This window comes from Coptis chinensis, chromosome 1 (assembly GCF_015680905.1).
Source record: "Coptis chinensis isolate HL-2020 chromosome 1, ASM1568090v1, whole genome shotgun sequence".
NCBI lineage: Eukaryota > Viridiplantae > Streptophyta > Magnoliopsida > Ranunculales > Ranunculaceae > Coptis > Coptis chinensis.
The window spans coordinates 22,706,968-22,730,205 of NC_141456.1; the positions used below are offsets into that span (position 1 = coordinate 22,706,968).

General features: G+C 36.8%; 2 long non-coding RNA genes and 1 pseudogene across 3 annotated transcripts; 2 read left to right on the forward strand and 1 right to left on the reverse strand.

Moving 5' to 3' along the window:
• Window positions 1-6,344: 6,344 nt before the first annotated feature.
• LOC147522956 (uncharacterized) lies at window positions 6,345-8,146 on the reverse strand. Its single transcript, XR_015195768.1, has 2 exons — window positions 7,943-8,146; window positions 6,345-6,708 (listed from the first exon to the last, which is right to left on the reverse strand). It is a non-coding gene; the product is annotated as an uncharacterized LOC147522956 (long non-coding RNA).
• Window positions 8,147-9,734: 1,588 nt separating this feature from the next.
• Window positions 9,735-10,786, forward strand: LOC147522957 (uncharacterized). The gene is made up of 2 exons (XR_015195774.1): window positions 9,735-9,953; window positions 10,157-10,786. It is a non-coding gene; the product is annotated as an uncharacterized LOC147522957 (long non-coding RNA).
• A 7,924-nt stretch (window positions 10,787-18,710) lies between these two features.
• LOC147522958 (hexokinase-1-like) lies at window positions 18,711-23,078 on the forward strand (annotated as a pseudogene). Its single transcript, XR_015215260.1, has 4 exons — window positions 18,711-18,868; window positions 18,970-19,025; window positions 19,987-21,334; window positions 21,424-23,078. The product of XR_015215260.1 is annotated as a hexokinase-1-like (transcript).
• Window positions 23,079-23,238: the final 160 nt, after the last annotated feature.

Consider the following 23,238-nt stretch of genomic DNA (forward strand, 5'->3'; position numbering starts at 1 on the left):
TTTTTAAATGAGACTCTCTAGCCCAATTTCTTGTTGTAATAACTATTAGGGAATTGTTATTTTTTGCATTTTTATGCATGAATGATCCAATTCAACAATTGAGGAAAAAGTTTGTAGAAAAAATAAGCCATGTACATATCCAAATTTCCAAACTCAAGTCAACGTACTAATTGGGTTTTTGTTTATTTCTTAGTGTGAAATGAAGTCATGTACGTTGAAGAGATGCCGCAATTAAAATAGCAACTCAAATTATTTTGTTCTAAATGTAATTATCAAATGGACATTTTTGTATTAAATTGTGTATCTTTGTAATTATTTTTTAATATATATAAGGTTTCATATTAGCCAATGATTGGGGATTTGATTTGTTTAGTGTTTGGGGTACACGTGGATATTTTTCCGCTTTTGTTCAATTTTTAGAATTAGATTTATTTCATTGGACTATGGAGTTAATGATGGTTGTTGAGAGAATGAGATTACCAAATTTGAAGTGCTTAATTCAACTAGAGTAAATTAGCGTTTGCCCCCAGTTTTGAAGATTGATTTTGCAATACCCCCCACATAATAATTTAATTCAGATTACCCCCCACATTCTAACTTCCCGTCAGTCAAACAGGTAGTTGGCTTCATTGACCTTGGTCAAGATTTTTGGTGAAAATATTATTGCGATATTTTCATTTTTCTTTCAAACTACATGATGAAAATGCCTTTGATTTGATTAAATGTGACCGTAGATGATATAGATGGGAAAATAAAAGAAAGAGAAAAACCACGTATTCATCCCTTTCTCTCTCATTTTTTTTTCATCCCTTTCACTCACTTTTTTTTATTTAACTAGCCATTTGGCCCGGCCTATGGCCGGACTTGCTACATAGATAGCTAATGACTCAAAAACCTAAAGTCTACTTGAATAAATAATATATGTGTATTGATAGCTAATGATTAATTACTTATAATATATATATTTTGTTTGATGGGTTTATGTTTTTTTTTTTTTTTTTTTTGAAGTATTATTGTCCTAAAAAACAAAGTAAATCTAAAATAAAGCAATAGATAAGAAGACATATAACAGAAAGTCGAAGCTTAAAGTATATAAGTGCTAAAACGTTATAAGTTAAGTATCCATGATAACAATCTCCTGAAAAATTGTTCCAAATTTGGGTGTAATGTTACCGACGCTCTTCAGTAGGCCAATAACGTCTACAATTGTTTTCACATAAATGTCAGGAGAAACCTAATCAACAAATAGTCGAGTTAACAAAGGAAAGTGGTTATTGAAATAAAATATTACCTATTAGGTGAGTTTTGTTTTCAACTTGGCTTGAAATTTGCAATGTCAATACCTTCTTCATTCATTGGCGTGACTAATGTGCCAGTTTTGAAAAAGATCTTGTGATCATTCTCAATTAGCCTATAACTTTTCGCAAACCACACGTCGAATTTCTCTAATGTGTAGATATTGCCTTCCTTTAACACATTTCCTTAAAGTATATCTCCAAAATCCTTAAAGTTCAATAATCACGTCAAATTTCTCTAATGTGTAGATATTGCCTTCCTTTAACACATTTCCTTAAAGTATATCTCCAAAATCCTTAAAGTTCAATAATGGATGAGCATTTGTTAACCATTAATTCAATTGTTTACCATTAATTTATATAAAATGGGTATTGACCATTGATATAATTTTTTTAATTATTGGTAATGTTTGATAATAAAAGTTTATGAATTAGTATGTATCAACAATCTTACTTCTAAAATATATTGAAACTCAGTAGCAACGCCAATAATTGATGAGGCTAAAAGGCTCTATTTTTGTATTAATGGGTATTAGAGTGTATTATTATTAAGATGTCCAATTTTTTATGGGTTTCATGATAAAAGTTGGCTTCATTTTTAAACACATTAGTATACTTAACACGTTGTGTCACATTCACCATTTGTATATCTAATTTCCACACGTGTATTCTCACTCTGATTTTTTTAAGAAAGCAAATGGTTAACCTCTTTAGTCTCTTGAGTATCTATTTTCAGTTTACTTTAGCAAAAAAGTAAATTCAGACGCTCTCAAAGGTACTTTTCTTTTTCGCAAAATCTCTTGAACTCGCTATCGTTATTTATAGTTTTGTAATTTGCTATATTCATTCTTATTGGAATTGAGTCAGAGTGGTTTTGGTTCCTTCTCTTAAACATTTAATTATCAGATTTGTTAGTGTTTTTGATAGAACCTAACATTTAAATCATATCATATTATTAGTGTTTTTGATATATTGATTGTTTTTAGGTATTAGAGATATCTTTACATTTGAAGAATGGTTTGTTTGATGGTCTTGTTGTCAAATTTCAATAAATTTTTTTTTCGTGACTTATGAGATACATTGCCCTTAATCCATTATAAAGACCTACAAAGAAACACGATAAAACCTCACTGAAGTTGCCAAAATACACAATAGAAAGATTTAGATAAGCTGCATTATGTATCTGGCTAGAGTTTGTTAACCATGATTTGATCTTTTGTCCAGTCCTCATCAAGTCTGGTGTACAAATTAAATATTAAGTTCCTCATATCCTTTGTAAGACCATTGTTGCATGTGTGATATGCCTTAGATACTTCTAACGTAAAAATTTTGCTTAATATTAGTTTAAGCAAATATTAGTTTCGAGGGGCATATATATTTGCTTCAAATAAGAAACACCATTGATTGAACCATTGTGTTTACCTTTCCCATCGTCCCAATCAACACCAACCCCAAATTACAAGATTACCAAGAGTGGGTTCTTTCTTTTTATTGTAAGTGAGATTTTCACATTGCAAGAAATTTGGATGAGTGGTCAATATAATATTCATATCTCATAGTTATGCATAGCTGCTAATACTTTTATAACAAAGACCCATTCAGTATGACGGATTCGAAGCTAGTAATGATTCAAAAGATCGAACTCTTTTCGCAATCATTAGTGACAATCTGAAACTACAATTCTAATTCATGGACTAAATGTTTGTTTTTGCCTTCCGATTGACCGACATTAATAGGTGTTTTGGTTTAGGGGTTAAAACCCGCCTCTTCTTCATCATCGGGTTGGACTTATTAGGCATACAGAATCAAAAGAAAGAGGTAGATATGTCCCTATGTGATAGCTTTAACACACCCTCCCATCCCTTCTTGACCCAGTTTAGGGGTTTTGCAAAGGTGAAGGGACCCTTAAATACATTCTTGCGTGGCAAAGAGGTCTTTCGGGAGGGAAAAAAAAAGGTATTTCATGGAAATGTCCTTTCTTTGAAACATACTGAGAAAAATCATTGTTGAGATTAGGGAGTCTAAAAAACATGAGTGGTACAACGAAGGATAGACAAAAGAGAAAAATGAAGATAAATTTGATTATCCATAATATCCAAAAATCAATTAAGAAACCCAGTAAGTGAGAGAGTCTAACTCAACCACCTCCCCAACCCTAAGCACTTTACTCCATCCCATGTTAAAATTCCAACAGAAATTCCTTATAACGCAAGTTTCATTGGAGTCGGTTAACTTTACCCCACTACATCTCCTGCTAGTACCGAATTAGTTCCTCAATATTCTTTTCTTCAGAATTATCCAAAGTAAAGAATAAGAATAAGAAAACCTTTTCTCGATAACTAATGCAAGTAATCAACAAATGAAAACCTGGAGAACTAAAGTTTATTTTCCTAATTTACAGATAACTCCTAAGCAGTTTAGAGAACAGGGAATAAATGCACCAACAACACACATAGTCACACACAAAATATTATCGAAAACACACACACACACACAAATATTATTTAATAATATCATGTCATTTGGGGCGAAACCAAAAGGAATAAAATAAAGAAATAAGACTCAGCAGTTCACAGTTCACAATGGAAGTAATACCAGCCATGACATGGCCGCTTCAAAGGACCTATGGATAATTGCAATCAAACCCTGAAGTACAACCGGTAATAGATTTGGAGTTTTGAGGTATTCAAACACACGGCTGAAGGCACTTCTAGAAGCAGTCAATTCCATATCACCATTAAGGATGCCACCATTGCTGCTAAAACAAATTATCTCCAAAAAAGCTACCGCAAAGAAGATAGGTTGCCTTAACGCCTGCAGAGACCGAACACAGGAAGGACAGCGAACAAAATAAATATCATGTCTTTTATCTAACCAATCAAAAGTTGTTCTTGAGTTACTCCCCTAATTCATGGCAAAGAAACATGGACTTTCCCAAACTGACGATTAAAGCCTCCTATTTATTTTCTTCAACTCAATTAATTCATTTAAACACTTTAAACATCATATTTTTGGAGAAAAAAACGTAAGGTTGACCTAATCTTTAGTCCAACAGTCAGAACCTTCACTCGTGATTTTCCATAATTTTTTGAAACGAAGTCACCAGTGAGTCTCTATATATCAGAAGTAAAGAGAAAGACATTCATTCAATTACTAACCTGCAATTGCGCTCATTGCACCCACTTCAACTTAACCTCCTAAAGCTGCACAAAGAGCACTTCTTTGCACTAAAAGCAGCTTTCTCATTACCACTACCTCGACGACGCCGGGTTGTGAAGAGCATTGAGCTTCACTCATCTTCAAGCCACTTCACGAACTAAACAATCTGTAGGGGACATTTCAAATTACAAACTCAGATCCGAACCAATCGAACATGACAAACTGCAAGATCATATAAAGTGGAGGGGGAAAGGGCTAGATTCTAGAGCTAAATGATCATATAAGAAGATAAAATCTAAATTAGTTTAAGTAAAACCATAGGTTGTTTCAAGACCAACCCAAAGGTTAGTTTGATTATAAAGGAGTTTGATCACCTAAGTTTCTTTTATTAGTTTTTCTACTTCTTTGGCATGTCGTCATTCTTGGATTGTGTTACATATTTAGTTGTATGATGCATCCCCACCCTTGGTCATGAGTATGCAGACTCCAACGTGAAGCATGCAATCGTTAAATCAGCATCTTGTTCGGCAACAGCAGCGATTTCCATCAATGTCATTGCAGAATTGTATTGGACTTCATAACTACCTTTCTCGAGAAGAACAACAAAACACAAAAGCGCCCTCGACTCCGTAATGCTTTTGCAAATTGTCGAATTCCCTTTAGCTAAATGCCATAAGGCTCTTTTCGCCATCGCCTTCATCATAGTTTTAGTTGCGTGGTCTTCGGATTCCCTCCCTTTAATACTATTCCCATACATAGAAGACATGCTTGGACTGATGATTCGGGTATGTTTGGTTATTCTCGCTTCACACTCCCACCATTGCTCTTCGCATTATTCACATTATTCTGCTGGCTGCTTCTTTGTTGTTGTTGTTGTTGTGGTGGTGGTGGCCTCGAATTGGTCTTGGGCATGTTGGTTGCCATGGTAGTGCCAAATACTTCGAAATTTCACAAAGCCGTGGAGGAATAGCGATTCGGTGTCGTTATTCGCCGTGTTACATAGTTATCTTCACCATTGAATTGAGTTTTATACACGATTTTGAATGTCTCCTACTCTTTCTAAAAATCAAAGGAGCAATGTTTCCTAACCCAAGTGTTTCATCAATAACATGTAACATCAAAGAATCAGATCGAATGTGTTAGACCATGTCACATTGGAAAAGTTGAATATGAAACTACACAAATGCTTCCTAGCTAGACTTACATGAGATGTGAAGGCCATAGATTTGTACTCATTCCAAGTTAGTGGAGAATCCACATTTTCTCTGTTTCTAAGAATCTCTTCATGTTCGTCCTATTGAAAACGGTAATGAAACAAAGTCAGTATTAATCCAAAAGCAAGATACGACAAAATGAGTAGGGAAATGGGAGGTGAAAAATGGAGCTCGACGAACCCCTAAATCCTTTCTTCGTGTTTTTGCCCACCACATCTATATAGGTGTGTTCCCCTGCAGATACCATACCATATACTCTTAGCAGATGACTAACTCTCATTTTAATTACTACACAAATCCAAATATATATGCTATGTTTACCTGATGGAATATCTGGCGAGCTTCTCCATTTGGACTTGCAAATGGCACTATTGTAACCGGGCTTTACAAAGACCGTCCCGAATGTCGCTCATCAAACATTTGCGGCATCCCCGTACCATCGGTCTCTCACAAATGCAGATTGTTCCAAAATTAATTTTGTTGTCTTGAGTGCTTCTTGGTGGCTTTCCTGATCCTAGACTCCAGAGAATTAGTCCTACTTAAGGTCTCCTGTAAGAATTATCACCAAGTAGAATAGGAGTCAGTCATGTCGCCTTATTAACCTTCTCAATCTCATAATTCACAGGTGGAGTGATAATGAACTACCATAATTCACAGGTGCAAGGGCAAACTAATAGGTTTACTTCAAACTCCGTGGATCAAATGAACTTCATAAAATCAAGATACAACAGGGACTGGGACAAACACTGTTCACCAAAAGGATTTCCTCTAGTCCATTTTCTATGATACATTATGTACAGCATCGGAAGATCAAACATGGTTTATGTTACTAATTAACATTGTTTCACATAAATGAGCTACTTCTCTTGCTCTGTATTCCAACCAAAATAGATGTATGTGAGCAATAGCCCCACCCCCCACACACACAGAGAGAGAGAGAGGGCAGGGTGGAACAGTAGCTTCATGCCTTTAGATGCCTTCATGTTACTGGACAGTGGAACTCGTCTGTCCAACCTTTCCCTTCATTGGTGATTGTACTCCTGAACAAAAGAACTTGAATTTAGTTCCTTCAGCATATTGGTCATGCATTTAGCAAATTGGTAAACATAACCATTATCAATTGGAAATTTCAATTAGGTTAATTTTTTATGACAGTATACTCATGTGCCAAATTTTCAATATTTGGATAAGTACATTCATAACCTTACACCTGTCAACCAAAACAGCCATCAATCTCATCTTAACCGTCGGTTCAGCAAACCAAATCGACAACCTCCTCAGTGAAAGATAATTCCCTGAACTCACCACCTCCGAAACCATCCGAATATGATTCATCGATTGTGCTTCAAGTACAGCTAACAACTTATAATACTCCGAAAACTCATCCTGCAACGCAGCACAAAACGCTTGTCCAACTGTCTTAACTTCCTCTGCTGGAAACTTATTCATACTCTCAGAAACATACCCTTTCACTTTCTTAAACAACCAACCCAACTCACATAACTTCCGAACCATAATCCTAGTTGCTTTAGGCACTTTAACCAAATCCAACACAACATAGCCATCTAAACGCTTATCGAACTTGCACACTTCCAACATCTCTAACTAAAACCCCTTCATTCACTTCACTCTCTTCCTTCAACAACTCCCCAAACTTCCTAAACGCGATTTCCCTAAAATTCTCCGGATCTTTCGAAACTAACAAAACCACATTATGATGCCCATTACTCGAATCACCATATATATTAGGTAGCCTACCATTAACAGTCGATGCGAAAAAACCAGAAGAAACCCTAGAATCAGATTTCTTATCATTTCTTCGATCTTCGGAAACAACTTTAAGTATATAAAGTAAACCCCATTTGTTCTTAACACTACCAATACCATTTTTGGATGAAAATTTTATGTATAAATCAGCAAAAGTTAGAGAAGAAGAAGTCTGGGTTTTGTTTGTTTGTTTGTTTTTTTTTTTTGGAATTGGTTTTGGTAAAGGTCGGGGTGGGCGGGTGGGGTTTTGAGTTTTGACAAAAGGTTTTTTTATCCTCTCCTTTATTAAGTTCTTACGCGAAATGGATCAAAACTGTGCTTTTTGGCAAGAAAGCAACTTAAAAATAAGATTTAAGTATATGTCTACTTAAATATTTAAGAAAAGGGGAAAGATAAGATTTAAGAATGGAGATAAGATTGGCATTCTACATTTTAGTATCTTTGTTTACAGAAATTCATTCTGCACTTGATCGATTAAAAAATAGCATCAAATGAAAGTAAGCTTACTTGATATCAAGGCCTTGGGTCGGGTCTTGAACAATATCCGATGACGTATAATTCCAATTACTTCCAATTCTACCCTTGATGAGGTAGGTTCATCAAGCTTGCTTGGGTCCCCATCTCTTTTTTTCTTCAATACCAACAATGGTTTTTTCAAGGACATTCTTGATCCGCATTCATGGTACCCAACAAAGGAAAGTATAATTCCCCTGAAAAGAAAAAAATTGAATCAGTTAATTCGACGAATCAATTTGGATCCCCCCATTTTCAATCAAACACCTTTACCATACCCAACCCCAATTCGGGATGGACCAGATGTTGTTAATTAATATATTGTAAAGAGATGTTTTCAAGAAAAATGAAAAATTAAGACTTTACCTGAAACGAAGAGTGGCAGAGGCGACCGATTTCGAGGTTTTGAAGACGGTCTTGAAAAGAAGGTTGAACTTCAACTACGCCTTGCATTTCTACGATTGCCCATTCTGCACACAACTTTTGTAAATAAAATTTTGAAAATGAAACACAAACGCTGGAGTTGGAGGCATTGGACTCAGAAGGGAGATCGAATACTCTATTCAATCTCAAGGATGCAGAATAACAATAATATTTGTAAATAAATCTTTGAAAATCAGACACATGTTTTTTGCTCTCAAGGAAAAAATCCTATAACTAATCAATTCCAAATGCATATTATGCGAGAATAACAAGAACTAAAAGACTTGATGCAAACAACATATAAACAACAATAACAATACATGCAACTTTAAGTCAAGGGAAGTGAAAGTATATTACATGCTTCTTTCCTTGTGCGGGGGACTTCAGCCTCAAATCGACCAATACTCTTACTTTCCAAATCCCAAATCTTAATCCCATCTTCCGTCCCCAAGACATAGCCAATACCTATTAGGACTAAAACAAAGCGCATAAATAATCCCACCAAAGATTAAGCAAATACAATCTCTTCCCTTCACCAAATCCCAAAGCAAAGTCACCCCATCCTTCCCACCGCTGCACAAAGCCCATTCCATCGTGAAAATGTACCATTCAAATAGCCGATTATGACCCGACAAAGTAGATTTCAACTTACAATTTGATAAATTCCAAACCTTCATCATCTCCGTCCCACGGCGCTAAACAATCGTGGGATTCTCCACAAAAGGAGAAAACTTTACACTACTGACCCAATTACTATGCCCATCAGCTTCTTGAATTATGTACTTCCATTCACCCAGCGTATTCCAAAGCTTAATAGTCTTTTGGAAGTTTTTAGGAAGATTTAATTGAACATTTGAACCTAATAATAACGAGTTCTATGAGGATTTGCCATAAAAATGAGGCAGGAGATCTCAACTTTCTCGCCAAATCTTGGAAAAGGGATGGGCACCTGATGAGCAAAGCGAACCAGTCTTCATGAGTTGTCCACGAACCTTGTGAAACTGAAAATGCAAAGTAGAAATTGTGTGAGCTACACTCGTTTAATTTTGGAAGAAGAGAAGAATAAGAGAGAGGGTTTGAAGAGATTAATTTTTTTTTTTTTTTTTTTTTTGGAGAGCTGAGAGTGTTTAGTAGAATTGAAAAAAGAGTACAGAAATAGGTTTTTAATTATTTTGGGCTACGAACAATTGAAATCGCCAAAAAAAGTGCGTAGAAGTCATTTTTTGAAGTGAAATCTGATGTGTCAGTATAAGAGAAAAAATTGGGGCTGACCTGGGTCACTGGGAGCATTCTCAACTACTCAGTATTAATGGTCTTTGATGACCCTTACCTAAATATGACCGTTGATCAAAAAAGCTATTATATATTAGATCTGAGATTATGACCATTATAGAGATTCTTTTGTAAGAACACCTTCTACCACCATTACTGGTTCTAGTGAGAGCAAACGACGATGTCACACCACCATTATTGGTTCTAGTGAGAGCAAACGACGACGACGCACCACCATTACTGGTTCTAGTGAGAGCAAACAACGACGACGCCCAAGTACAAATCACAACACTTTTTAGGCAAAATGAAGGTAATATCATGTATCTAAACCATGGTTATGCTTTCAAAATAAGATTTTGTGGTTAGTTTTGAATTAAAATGAAGTCGTCTTCTTCTTCTTTAAGTATGAAGGTTTTGCATTGTTTTTTTTTTTTTTTTGGGAGGGGGCTTTAATTTAATTATGAAAATTGGGGGTATCACAAGTGGTTATTGACTTTGCATTGTACTGCCCAGGTTGAATGTCAGATGTGTAATCAACTTGGACACTTGGCTATTGAGTGTGAATTTGTGTACTCTCTTTGCAAGCAACCTACTTGTCACGGCATTCGAATGTTGGGCAGCTCACATACAATAGCTAATCCAGAAAGAAAGTATCTAAAGTGTTAATATCAATCATGCCCAAGTTATTTACAGTGGCTAGAAGAAGCTATTTGTGAAAAATTATCTGGTATTGGACCAAGCTCATCTACCATTGCATGTTTTGAATGTGGTGAGACTGGTCATTGGAAGAGAGAATGCCCATGGGTGGACTACAATGCACGACAGAGAATTGTAGAGGAAGGAGGACACTTAAGACAACAAAGAGTGGGTTGAATGCTGGGAAGAAGTATTTGAAGTGTTATGCATGTGGGAGCTTTGAATGGCTTATTGATGCACTGAGAAAGGAAACAAAGACAACTACTTTGGCTGTGGAATCAATTGCTACTTTGAAAATGACATTGTCAGAATTTTCAAAGCTTAATATAAAGTGAATAGTTGTAATGAAATAATTGAATTCATATGTAAGAAATCCATTGCAGTTTTTGTATTCTGCAGGTTTTGTATCCATTACAGCTATATTTAATGAAAGAAGTTTAGTGAGAATTTCATATAGCCTATATATACATCACGTTGTCTATGCATATTGCTAAACCTAGACACAGTTGTTGTATTCTGTAAGTTGAGGCCTATGGCTCTTGCCGAAAAAAGCAAGAGTTCTGCTAAATATAGCTAATACATTTGGGTGCCCAATTCATTTTGCTGCACTGATGCATTGATGCACAAATTGTAAAAGTTTGGACATAAAGCAACCAGTTGTGAATCCAAGGTTTAACCTCTAGGGTCGCAATCCAAAAAGGTCTCACTTGTTTTTGCTGAAGGTAGATTGCCTATTCAATCACACATTATGAAATGGTTTAATATAGTCTTAAAATAACTCTTCTAACTAAAAATATTACACTCATTTCTCTAAAGCACGGACGCACCTCCTAATAGGAAAATTTTTAAAATAAATCAAAATAATATTAAAAAACTCAATTTTTTCATTTTTTTGTTTTGTTAAGACTTATGACATGTTTTTAAAGTTTGATTAATAAATATTAAACTTAATTTTGTGGCTATTTATCTTTAATAGTTTTGAATTTATGAATGTTGATACATTTAATTTAGTTTTTAAAATTTAATTTATATAAAATAAAATTATAAATATTAATTAATTTCTGTATCCTTTGCCGCGTCCGCGTCCTACTTTTTTAAGATATAACCGAGTCGCCGCGTTAGTGTCCGCGTCTGCGTCAGTGTCTGCGTCCGTGTCCGTGCAACATAGACTCATTCTATGACAATTATGATTTATGAGATTCACATGTCATTCTGTATTTGACCAGATAAAAATAAAAGCCAACAGGATCCTCATCTCCACCGATTTTCGCGTTTAGCAGTGAGTTGCGCTCATTCTCACATGTACATAGTACATTGTTTTTTCAATCATCTACATGGAATTAGTACAGGATCTGAAGTCGTTCCATCAGCTTTGTTGGACTCTAGATGGAAGGAGCGTTCACTGTCATCGTTGGGCATCAGTACTCCCCATTCAAATATACAACTTAGCTTGCCAGGAAGACGAACGAAAGCTGCCGCTAGAAAGGTTGCAGCTTTAAGAGGCTCTAATTTCTTAACCAGATTGATGAAACCATGATCAGTCACCTTTCCTGAACTAGACCTGTCAACTTACTTGGAAAGTTCAGTATATTACTTCCAACGATTGGATAAAAAAAACATGTACCACAAAATTTAACAGAGATTGAAACACAAATGATATATCAAGCGAGGGCCAAAGCAAGTGCGAGGAATCAAAGTTGCAGCCAAAATGGGCACTCAATACAGGATCGACCAACTGTCCATTACAAACAACAAATATCAGCCACCTTTTTTGAACTCCCTGCCAACTTTTATCAGTAAAATAAGGATTTTATATATGTTGAATACAAGAGCACCTTCCATCTAACAAAAAGCTATAAGGATGGTAATGCAAAACAACTGAACCAACAGTCGCTACGCCAAGTTAAAGACCTGTAAACGGTATACACAACATTCTTGCCCTCTGAGAAATTAAGAGAGAATTTCAGTTGAAACCACTTCACATAAATCAGTCATCTACACTGACCAGTGACATATCCTTCCATACACAAAAGCAAAACACATGTCACGTGTTCCCAAAACACAAAAAAAGATGAAAAATATTCAACTGCTCAAGTCATGGTTTACTAACAAACCCACTAAAAATACGCATGAAGTTACATGTTCAAATGGTCCCACCCTCTTCTATTGCTTGTTGGTGGTGGCTTGAAATAAAGTCTTTTTTCTGAACTTCTCTCTGGTTCAACTGCACATTCATATGTTTGTGTTTCTGGTACTGCAGTATGGGGCACTTCAACTTGAGCTGCAACTGGTGTACTAGGTTGTTTCTTATTCCTTGGCCTCTTCTTATTTGATGCACTAGCTTGAGCTCCTTCATGTGCTTGTGGGGCCTCTGTTGTTGATTGACCTTGTGTTGTTTCGGCATTAAGCTTTGCTTGTTCTGGGCAAGTCCTGATGTGTGGCTTGAGGAGTGGCATTTGCTACATCTTTTTATTTGCTTGGGTTTTGTTGTTGGTTCAGAATCATTTTGTCCCTCACCTATTTTGTCCTGCACCAGCTTGTGAAACATTATGTCCATCACCTGCTTGTGTTTGTTCATCTGCATTCTTTCTTCTATTTTTCTTTGGCCTTCCTGGTTATCTTTTCAATGATGGTGGGAGAACTTGAGTAATTGGTTTCCCCTAGTCTGTCATTAGGTATAGGAAGAACAACCCTGCTATATGTTTTCACATATGCCCTCATTGTTAAGTATTCATTACAATATCTACACATCAAAAATTAAAATATTGATTAATAAGACAATCAAAGACCATATAATAATAAAAATATGTAAGAAGATCACGATGAAAAACTAACCTAGCATAGTTCAACCTCCTCTGCTCAATGATACAAACAAAGATGCATACAAGGTATTCCAAAGAAGTTGCCACACCTTACACTTACATTCGTATGCATCTAGGTTCACTAACCATCTGCTTCCATGTGATCTAAGCACAGTAAACATGTGGTATGCAGCAGATATGTAAGTATACTCCTTAATATAAAAAAATTGCTTACTAGCTGAAAATGCAATACACACATGATTAAACTCAAGAGTACCATCTAGAGCAGCTAGCCACAGAACCATAATTTCATTTCAATATTTGGACACACAACTCTGGAGCTTTTGCATAGCTTTCCTCATAATTACCATTTACCAACTCCATTATCTTTTGCCTAGCATGCCAAGCTATATAATATGAAATCTTAACACCTAATTTGTCCCAGACTTCTTCTTTGATCATGTTAGCTTTAAAAGTCTTGTGATGTCTTCTAACTATATCCTCCATCTTCTCAGCCACCCATACAACATTAGCCAATTTGTTTCCAAACTTACTATTACCCCTACACCTGGTAGTATACCCATCCTTCTTCTTGGATTTGCTAGCCCTTGCATAGAACATCCATGTGCATTCTTCTCCCTTGCAATTAAGTCTCACTCTGTCACCATCATTCTTTTTAACCCTAAACTCAAACCTATTTGCAATGGCATATGTCCTCAAATAAGTCCTACATTTTTGTATAGTAGACCTGATGCAGGACAGTAATATGTTTCTAATTAGGATTGGTTTCTTATTATCTATTAGTTTGTTTTAGAATTAGAATGTATTTAGAATTATTTCCATACTAGAATTAGTAATATACTAGTCTATATAAGAACATCGTAGGATATAAACAGGATTCATTCAATATTATCAATTTATCAAAGTCTTTTACATACCTTCTTACTTTTAATTCGCTTCCGCCTCGTCAATTGGTATCGGAGCCGGTTCGATGGCCCATCACGATGATGTTTTCGACTCACGCCTCCCGGACGCAAAATACAGGAGATTTTGTTACCATGGCAGATGTCAATCGTGCTTTGGAGCAAGCTTTTACGGATTTCGATGGAAAATCAACGCTTCATATGAGAGGCAATTTCAGCGGAGTTCTAGAAAGAAAGAGAACGAGGGAAAACTCAGGCTGAAGGCGACAAACAAGTTCGACTTCAAAGCACCACCCATAGTGCATCGGATTCCAACCTTGAACGTCTTTCTCACAGTACCGATCGATCCACCCACCCACCAACCCACCCATCAACTACAGAACACCCATCCCATCAATTCCCAACCCCAATATACTCCATATCAACTATAGAACCAATTGCATCCCACCTCCAGTCAGCATCACACCCACTACTCCATTAATTTTCAACCCCATATACAACCAACATATCTTCCTCAAACGCGGCCTCCTAATTTTCAACGCAACTCTTAAGGCATCAATTCCACTCTTATCTGGCGAACAACAGTTGGAGAAGATGAAGAATTTCCAGCACACCATCGTATCCAACACCAACCTGTGTTTTTGGACTTTCCTAATTGCACTAACTTTACCACCCAATCCCATAACAGTCCATATACCCAACCCCAAATTCCTACCAATTCTTATTCCACCGGTCCGGTCCATCAATTCCCAAATGCCCAACCACCACTTCAAACCACACCCATTAATGGGCTAGCCCAAACTGGTTTTGCACCCTACCCAATTTTTCAGCCCAATCTTTGAGATTATCGCCAACCACATAATGGTATAGACGACGACGACGATGAAATTGAGGAAATTGTTATCCCACATAATCCTCCAAATTTGCAAAATCAAGATAATTTTCGTCGACAAGGAAATAATTATGGTGGTAACAGACATAATTTTGGTGGAAATAGTAATGAGTATCGCATCAAGGCAGGTTTGGCAACTTTTAATGGTCTTTTGCATATTGAGGATTTTATTGACTGGCTTAAATCCGTGGACCGTTTTTTCGATATTATGGAAATTCCTCCAGAGAAGCACGTTAAGATTGTGGCTTTTAAATTTACTGGTGGCGCCTCTTCTTGGTGGGAGCAGAAACAACAAGAGCGTATTCGTCAAGGTTTGAAACGGATTCGTTCTTGGAAATGTATGAGGCAGATGTTAATGGCGCAATATCTTCCTCCAAATTTTGCTCAACTTCTCTTCACTGCACTCCAAAATTGCAGACAAGATAATCGTACTGTTCAAGAATATATTGATGAATTTTATCGGTTGCTTTCTCATAATGATTTGCAAGAGAATGAGAATTTACAAATTGCTAGATTCATTAATGGTTTATCCTGGAATATTCAGAAAGATCTAGTTTCACATCAACACTTCACTTTACATGCCGCTATTAATAATGCACTTAAGGTTGAACAATTCATAGAGCGACCTAAACCTTTTAACCATCCTTCATATAACCAAAGATCCTCACAATTTAAATCCAACCCATCTTATCATAATTCCCCATCTTCTAGTGTTTCACCGTCTCCATCTTCAGAAGTCCCTTCTAGCCCATCCACTCCACATGATACCTCTACCCAACCCACAACCTCTCCTTATAAAACACCTCCTTATCATCAACCTCCAAACCGTCCTAATACCCGCTCAACTCGTTTCCCAAATTCCTCCAACACTAACACTCAAAATCCTAAACCTCTATCCACCAATCCATATCTCCGTCCCAAACCTGGTACGTGTTATAAGTGCAGTAAATCTGGTCATTCTTCAGATGAGTGTCGAAAACATAATATTGCTTTTGCAGACGAGGTTCCTAATATGGATGATGGTTTTGAGGCTAATATTCATTGTGATGACGATGAACCGACATATGGTGATGACGATGGTGAACACTTTAATCTTGTGGTTCATAATTTGTTATATACTCCACATGTTTCTATTCCACACCGACATAATTTGTTTAGGACTACTTATACAATTCAAGGCAAATTGTGTTCTCTGATTATTGACAGTGGTAGTAGTGAGAACATTGTGTCAAAGAAAATGGTGGCGAAATTGGAACTTGCTACCCAGCCACATCCCCGCCCTTATGAAGTTGGTTGGATACAAGATGAGTGCAAACAACATGTTAAGGAACAGTGCCTTCTCAGTTTTTCTATTGGCAAGTGTAAGGATATTATTCTTTGTGATGTTGTTGATATGAATGCTTGTCACGTTCTTCTTGGGTGCCCTTGGATGTTTGATGTGGATGTTATTCATCGTTGCAAGCTAAATACTTATTCTTTTGTCAAGGCTGGTTTGAAAGTTCAATTGGCTCCTTCCTATGCCAGGCCTAAGTCTTCCATCTATCACTTTGAAGCTCCCGCTTTTATTGGTTTCTACTGATGTTAACTCTGACTTTGAGAAGCCAAATGAGATATTTGCAGTTGTCGTGAAGCCTAGGTGGCGCCTATGTGGAGGTGTAATTTTACACCCCCCATTAGAGATGCCTTTATGAGCCAAAAACAATGACACAATGCAAGAGTGACAATGAGGGTAGTACTTGCTACCAGTGTTCAAAATTTCGAATAGAATGTCGGAATTTTACCGGATATTTCAATTTTAAAAAAAACCGGAAAATACAACATAGGGTCGAAATATTAATCATTTTGAAATCTTGTTGAAATCAAAATTTGACATGGGTCAAATGTCAAAATATTGTCAATTTCAGTTTTTCGATTTGTCGGAATTCCAAACATTTCGTCTAAATTTTGAAGTCACATTTGCATTGGGCAACTCCTAGTAGCTTCTTACCAAAAAAATAACTATGAGGGGAAATAGTCTCATGTGGCGCCTACGTGGAAGTAACAAGTTGTTGCTTGCATTGGGATGCTCTAATTCACTTTTTGCAAGCTATCCTATTAGAACATTCCCAATGCAAACCACTTTTTTTCACTTCCACGTAAGACTATTTTCCCTCTTTGCTATCTTTGTGGTTAAAAACAAGAAAATGTTGCCCAATGCAGAAGTGATTTAAAACTTCGGACGAAATGTTTGATTCTGTCTGAATGTAAAAATTGAAAAAACGGTGGGATTCTGTCCGAAAGAAAGAAAAAAAACCCAAAAATAAGGTCGAAAAAACACACGGGACGGAATGTTTCATTCTGTCCTAAAAAAAAAAAAAAAAAAAAACCCAATAAAATATAAAAAAAAAACACACGAGACGGAATAAAAAGTTCCGTCCGAAACTCACAGCTCAATGACAATTAATTTCAATAGTAACTGCTACTCTCATTGTGACTTAGTTACAAGTCACCATCATTATCACCCTTGCATTAGGCAAGTGTTTTCTTATCTACAAAGATGAAAACTCTCAATTTCCTCTCCTAGTCACTTGTATTGGGAATGCTATTAATCCGGGAGAAATCAAAGGAGTGACCAATTTTATAATTACAGTACGCAGACCTGACCTTATTTTATAATTAGGAGTTGAACTTGCACACCTTGAATAATTGAAAACTTGCGCTTAGCGTGCAATGTACGATATCTACTCCGCATAATTGAAAAATTAAGCTTGGTTAAAAGATTGATTTCTTGAAATATTGACTACAGGAAAGGAAATGAAAATTGATGAAGTATAAAAATCTCCAAATTGAACTCTTACAATAATATAAGCTTCTAACACAGGACCTGGTCCACAGATAGTGGAACAATTTTTTTTTAGGGTAAATTGCATTTTGATAGTGGAACAACTTTTAACTAATGGATCAGGTTCACCGTCTGTTAATTGTTTGTGGGAATCCAATGTAATCTTGTAATTACTAAATTGCCATTAAATTTGCGGTCAATCCCATTTGATTTAGGTGACACATGATTTAATCTTAATTGCCGGCAGATGAGAATGAATACACTTCAACACAGAACATGAAACTCCAAACTCCACACAAAATTCCGTACAAACTTGTATAGATTCCGTACAAACTTGTATAGAAGTATAGAACATATGGTTTCAACAATCGAGGACGTGCAAAAACTTCTGTTTGCGACAAGATTGGTGTAGTTGGAATGGGAACATTGATTGGTCACAACCCATGCACGTAACCCTAAGCCTCTAAGGATGGAATTCGAACTAATCAAGCTGAATTTCACTATGCTCAAGTTAATACATGAACCAGCCCGAGTCAAGTTTTTAGCGAGCCGAGTCCAAATAGTTCGGTTATTTTACACTAAGGTGATACTATTTTAACTTATCGAACCGAGCTTCATCAAACTCGTTTGTTACACGACCTATAATATAAACTCAAACTTGGCTCGTTTATTAAATGAACAAGCTCGAGCATGCCTGAGCCCTCAGCTCAATAAATTCTACCCTTAAGTATTAGTTTGAGAAAGTATATTTAATTAATATTTAATCATCTGTGTGAATCTGCACTTAGTGGAATTCCAGAAACCTGGAACTGTTATCGCGCATTAAAGAATTTATTCTTTTAAATTTTAATAAAAGTAAATGTGAACTGAATTACGAAGTCTTCTTGCATCTGCTTGACTAAAAGGGAAACTGTTTCAGCATTTGCACTTGCCATATTAAAAAAAAAAAAAAAAAAAAGTAGCAGTCCAGTCTATCACTCAAAAAACTCTGATCGAACTTCAGAGTTCTTCATTTCACCACCGCACCAGACTACAGAGGCTTGGAAGTTATGCTATAAAACGTCCCCTGACAATCTTTACACGGCTTAGTTGGTAAGTATATCCAAGCCTCCACTTGTTACTTCAGCCTATGGTTTTAAAGTTGTACATACACTGATACACCAAGTCGTAGTAAGTGTCTCTTACTTTTACAGGCACAAAGAAATGGAACCAAGATATCTGATGAACTTACAGAGTCGATTAGGTCGAGGTAATGGCATGTTCCTTTGAAAATTTTCAAAAACTCAGTGCAACCTTTTGGTGTTATAATCTAAGGTTAATATCAGGAAAGTCCAGTTTTCCAAGTTAAAGCAAAATCTACTCTGCAAGTCGCAACCTTAAATCTGATCAGATCTACCTATTCTCCTTCAATTCCTTTTGCTAGTTTTGGGGGGGTTTAGTAGGGGTTTTGGTGAGGTTCTCGTTCTAGGAGTAGCTAATTTGTTGCTTTCACAGAGTTTCGTGCTTCGTAGTTTGGAGATCTTTGGGTCTTCTTTTTGGGAGAACCAACAACACACTTGGGTGATCGATGTTGGTGTTGAAGTAACTCCAGTGGGGAATATGAGGGGACCTAGCTCTGTGTTTCTCCTTTGTCTTTTGTTTGTTTTAATGATATTTGCTCCATGTATCTTCTGTTTTCTTGCTTCTTGTTTGATTTGTGAAGTTGCACTCAGATGGTTTATGGAAAACAAAATAAAAAAGAAATCCATTTTTCCATGTGCAACGTAGCGACATACTAGCTATTGAGACTCTTAACTTTTCTTGAGACCCACTCTCCTCCGAGATCTTACTCCCATTTTTCCATGTGCAGCGTAGCGACATACTCGCGCTAAAAAATATTTTTCAATTGGCAGAATAATCCAAAGTTGAGAATATCATTATCATTGCGTATATTGGATCTCTAAATTTTGGAACATATTGGACTGATATATTTATAAAATTTATGCTTATGTTTTAATTCATGTAATGAAATTATTTAGAATAAAACAAAATTACCAACGACAGAGTTGTTGTCTTAAAAAAAATCCTTTTGCATGTGAAATTATTCTTTTGTGCGCTAGCTCATTTGTGGGATCTTCGAAATAACATGTGTAGCTCTCTGGTATGCTTAAATGATTAAGTGTTTTCAATACATAAACTGAAAGATTCTATATTTATGTATTCTTTCGCAGACGTGAATCTCTTAATCTCTCTTACGGTCTTACTGCCATTATAGTTGGTTTGACTGCCACTTGAAGCTAGAGTATTATATCACTCGGGATTGAAGTCTTGAAGTTTGGACCCAGTGGCGTGAACAGGAGAAAGCCAAATGGAGAACTATTTGACATCAGAAGTAGAACTCAAAGAATACGATGTAGATGAAGTACAAAAAAGGAATGAAAAACTTTATAGAGTAAATAATCTACATTTTGATGGTAGGGACAAGCTTCAAAATAAAATGTTTGAAAGTCTCAAAGTGGTGAAAGTTTTCAAAGGGGCCATTGTTAGCTCAAATGCAATGGAAGTGTCGTTAGAACTTGAAAGAGAGAAAATACGACGATATTCACATAAAGATCTTATGAGGATTACTGAATATTTCACTTGTCAAATAGGTTCTGGCGCTTATGGAGACGTCTTTAAAGGCCAATTACCTAATGGTGAGAAAGTTGCAGTTAAGAAATTAAAAAAAACCGCAGTGGATGTTATGGAATACACATTCATGGCTGAAGTGAGATCAATGAGCAGCACTTCTCATCGAAACCTAGTTAGACTTTATGGGTATTGTTTTGAGACGAACATGAAAGCACTTGTCTATGAATACTTGGAGAATGGATCTTTGGATGTTATTTTGTATGAGAACCATCTTAAGTTGCCGTGGCAGAGGTTGTATGATATTGCAACTGAGACAGCAAAAGGGCTTTCTTATTTGCATGAAAGTTGCCACGAGGTAATAGTTCACTATGATGTAAAAGCTAGTAATGTGCTCATTGACTCAAATCTTTCTCCTAAGATTTCAGATTTTGGATTTGCCAAGGTTTCTCAAAGAGATGTTAGTAATATATCTTTGGTTGAATTCAGAGGGACCCGTAGCTTTGCTGCCCCAGAAATGTGGATGCAAATGCCAATAACTTACAAAAGTGATGTTTACAGTTTCGGCATGATGTTGTTCGAAGTTTTGGGGAGGAGGAGAATTTGTGTAGGCGATAATTGGTTTCCAGGACAAGTTTGGGAAAAATTTAAGAATGGACAAGTAAACGAAATTATGGAGGAATGTGGAATTGAGGACATGGATAGAGAAAATGCAACAACATTGGCAATTGTCGCATTGTGGTGTACTCAGCACAATCCCGGTGACAGACCAACCTTGGGCAAGGTGGTGAAAGTTCTTGAGGGGTACATACAACTTCCACCCCCTCCCGATCCGCTTTATCCATATAGCTTCTCTTTAAACGTAAGCAAATTGGGAGCTAGCTCCACAGCAATTAGTGGACCTCCTCCTTCATCAGTTTCTTCTGATGTCTCTCTCACCCGGAGTGAACGGTAAGAACACTAGCTATGAGATTTTTCTTTCTGAAATTAAATCTTTGATGCCCCTTCATTTCCTAATTGACGTTAATTGTGCAATGCAGAACGCAGAGTTCCGCTAACTGGGCTAAAGCTATGGCGATACTGAAAGAATTCGAAGACATGAGTGATACACCACTTGGGAAATTGAAACAAGTTGCTGAAGCCATGACTGTTGAAATGCATGCTGGTTTAGCTTCAGAAGGTGGAAGTACACTTGGGATGCTTATCAGCTCTGTTGATAATCTTCCTACAGGGAATGAGCACGGATTATTCTATGCATTGGACCTTGGTGGAACAAAATTCTGCCTTTCACGTGTACAATTGGGTAGAAAGAAAAGACGTGTTCTTGAGCAAGAATCTACTGAAGTGTCAATACCTCCTCATATGATGGTTGGAACTTCTAAAGGACTATGTGATTTTATTACTGAGGAATTAGCAACCTTTGTTGCTACGGAAGGCGATGGTGATTTTCATATTTCTCCTAGTAGGCAAAGGGAAATGGGGTTTAGTTTCTCATGCCCTATGACACGTACATCCGGGACTCCTATCAAATGCACAAAACACTCGTCATCCATAGATGGTGCGGTTGACCAAGATCTGGTGGCACAATTGACACAATCCATGAAAAGCAAAGGTGTTGATATGCGTGTGGCGGCTGTAGTCAACGACACAATTAAGTTTTTTGGCTGGTGGCAGATACCTCAATAATGATGTCGTTGCTGCAGTGACCTTAGGTACTGGAACAAATGCGGCATATGTGGAGTGTGCAAATGCGATTTCTAAGTGGCATGGTGTTCTACCTAAATCAGGAGAGATGGTTATTAACATGGAGTGGGGTAACTTCAGATCAGTACATCTTCCTCTGACAGAATATGATCATGCTCTGGATGTGGAGAGTTTAAATGTTGGTGAACAGAGTTTTGGGAAGATTATATCTGGTAAGTACATGGGGGATATTGTGCGCAGGGTATTACTTAAAATGGCTGAAGAAGCTGACTTTTTTGGTGATACCGTTCCCTCAAAGCTTAGAATTCCATTTACATTGAGGACTCATGAAATGTCTGCGATGCATCACGACAATTCTCCTGATCTAAGAGTGGTCGGAAGCATATTGCAAGATATCTTGGGGATATCTAACACATCCTTGACAACTAGAAAAGTAGTTGTTGAGGTCTGTGTCATTGTTGCAGAGCGTGGAGCTCGCCTTTCTGCAGCTGGAATCTTAGGCATCTTGAAAAAAAAATAGGAAGAGAGACAGTCAAAAAGGGAGTCAAGCAGAAGACAGTGATAGCCATCGATGGTGGAGTATTTAAGCATTACTCAGAACTCACCAAGTGTTTGGAGAACACCCTTAAAGAGTTACTGGGGAGGAGGTTAAGGACACTGTTGTCATCGAGCATGCTAATGATGTCCCCCGTGATTGGGGCAGCTCTTATTGCTGCTTCACATTCCCAGTACAATGACATGAAGTCTGAGACTGGTGTAGTTGTTAGCAACCAGGTATCTTCCAAAAAGGGAATCCATTTCTGTACATTTCTGTGTGCATTGCCTTGTATTTTTGTCCAGGAGGTAAATCAATAGTGTTATGCACTTATGCAAGTATCATCTAGTACAGGTTTTGTTGTAGAAATGGAAGATTTATAGGGTGGTAAGGTATATATCGCATTATCAACTTTGCTTACAAAGCACCAAATGGAAGGAATTTTGAAGTGCTAAATCGTTTTTTTTTTTCACTATTAAAAAAGCGCTACTGCTAAACCAATATCGCCTATAAGGACAACTTTTCTAACGGAATTCTGGACTTTGTACACTAGAATACCAGATTATGCAACAATAAAACCGATGCAGACAAGTGGGGACTTCTTTATCTTCAATTC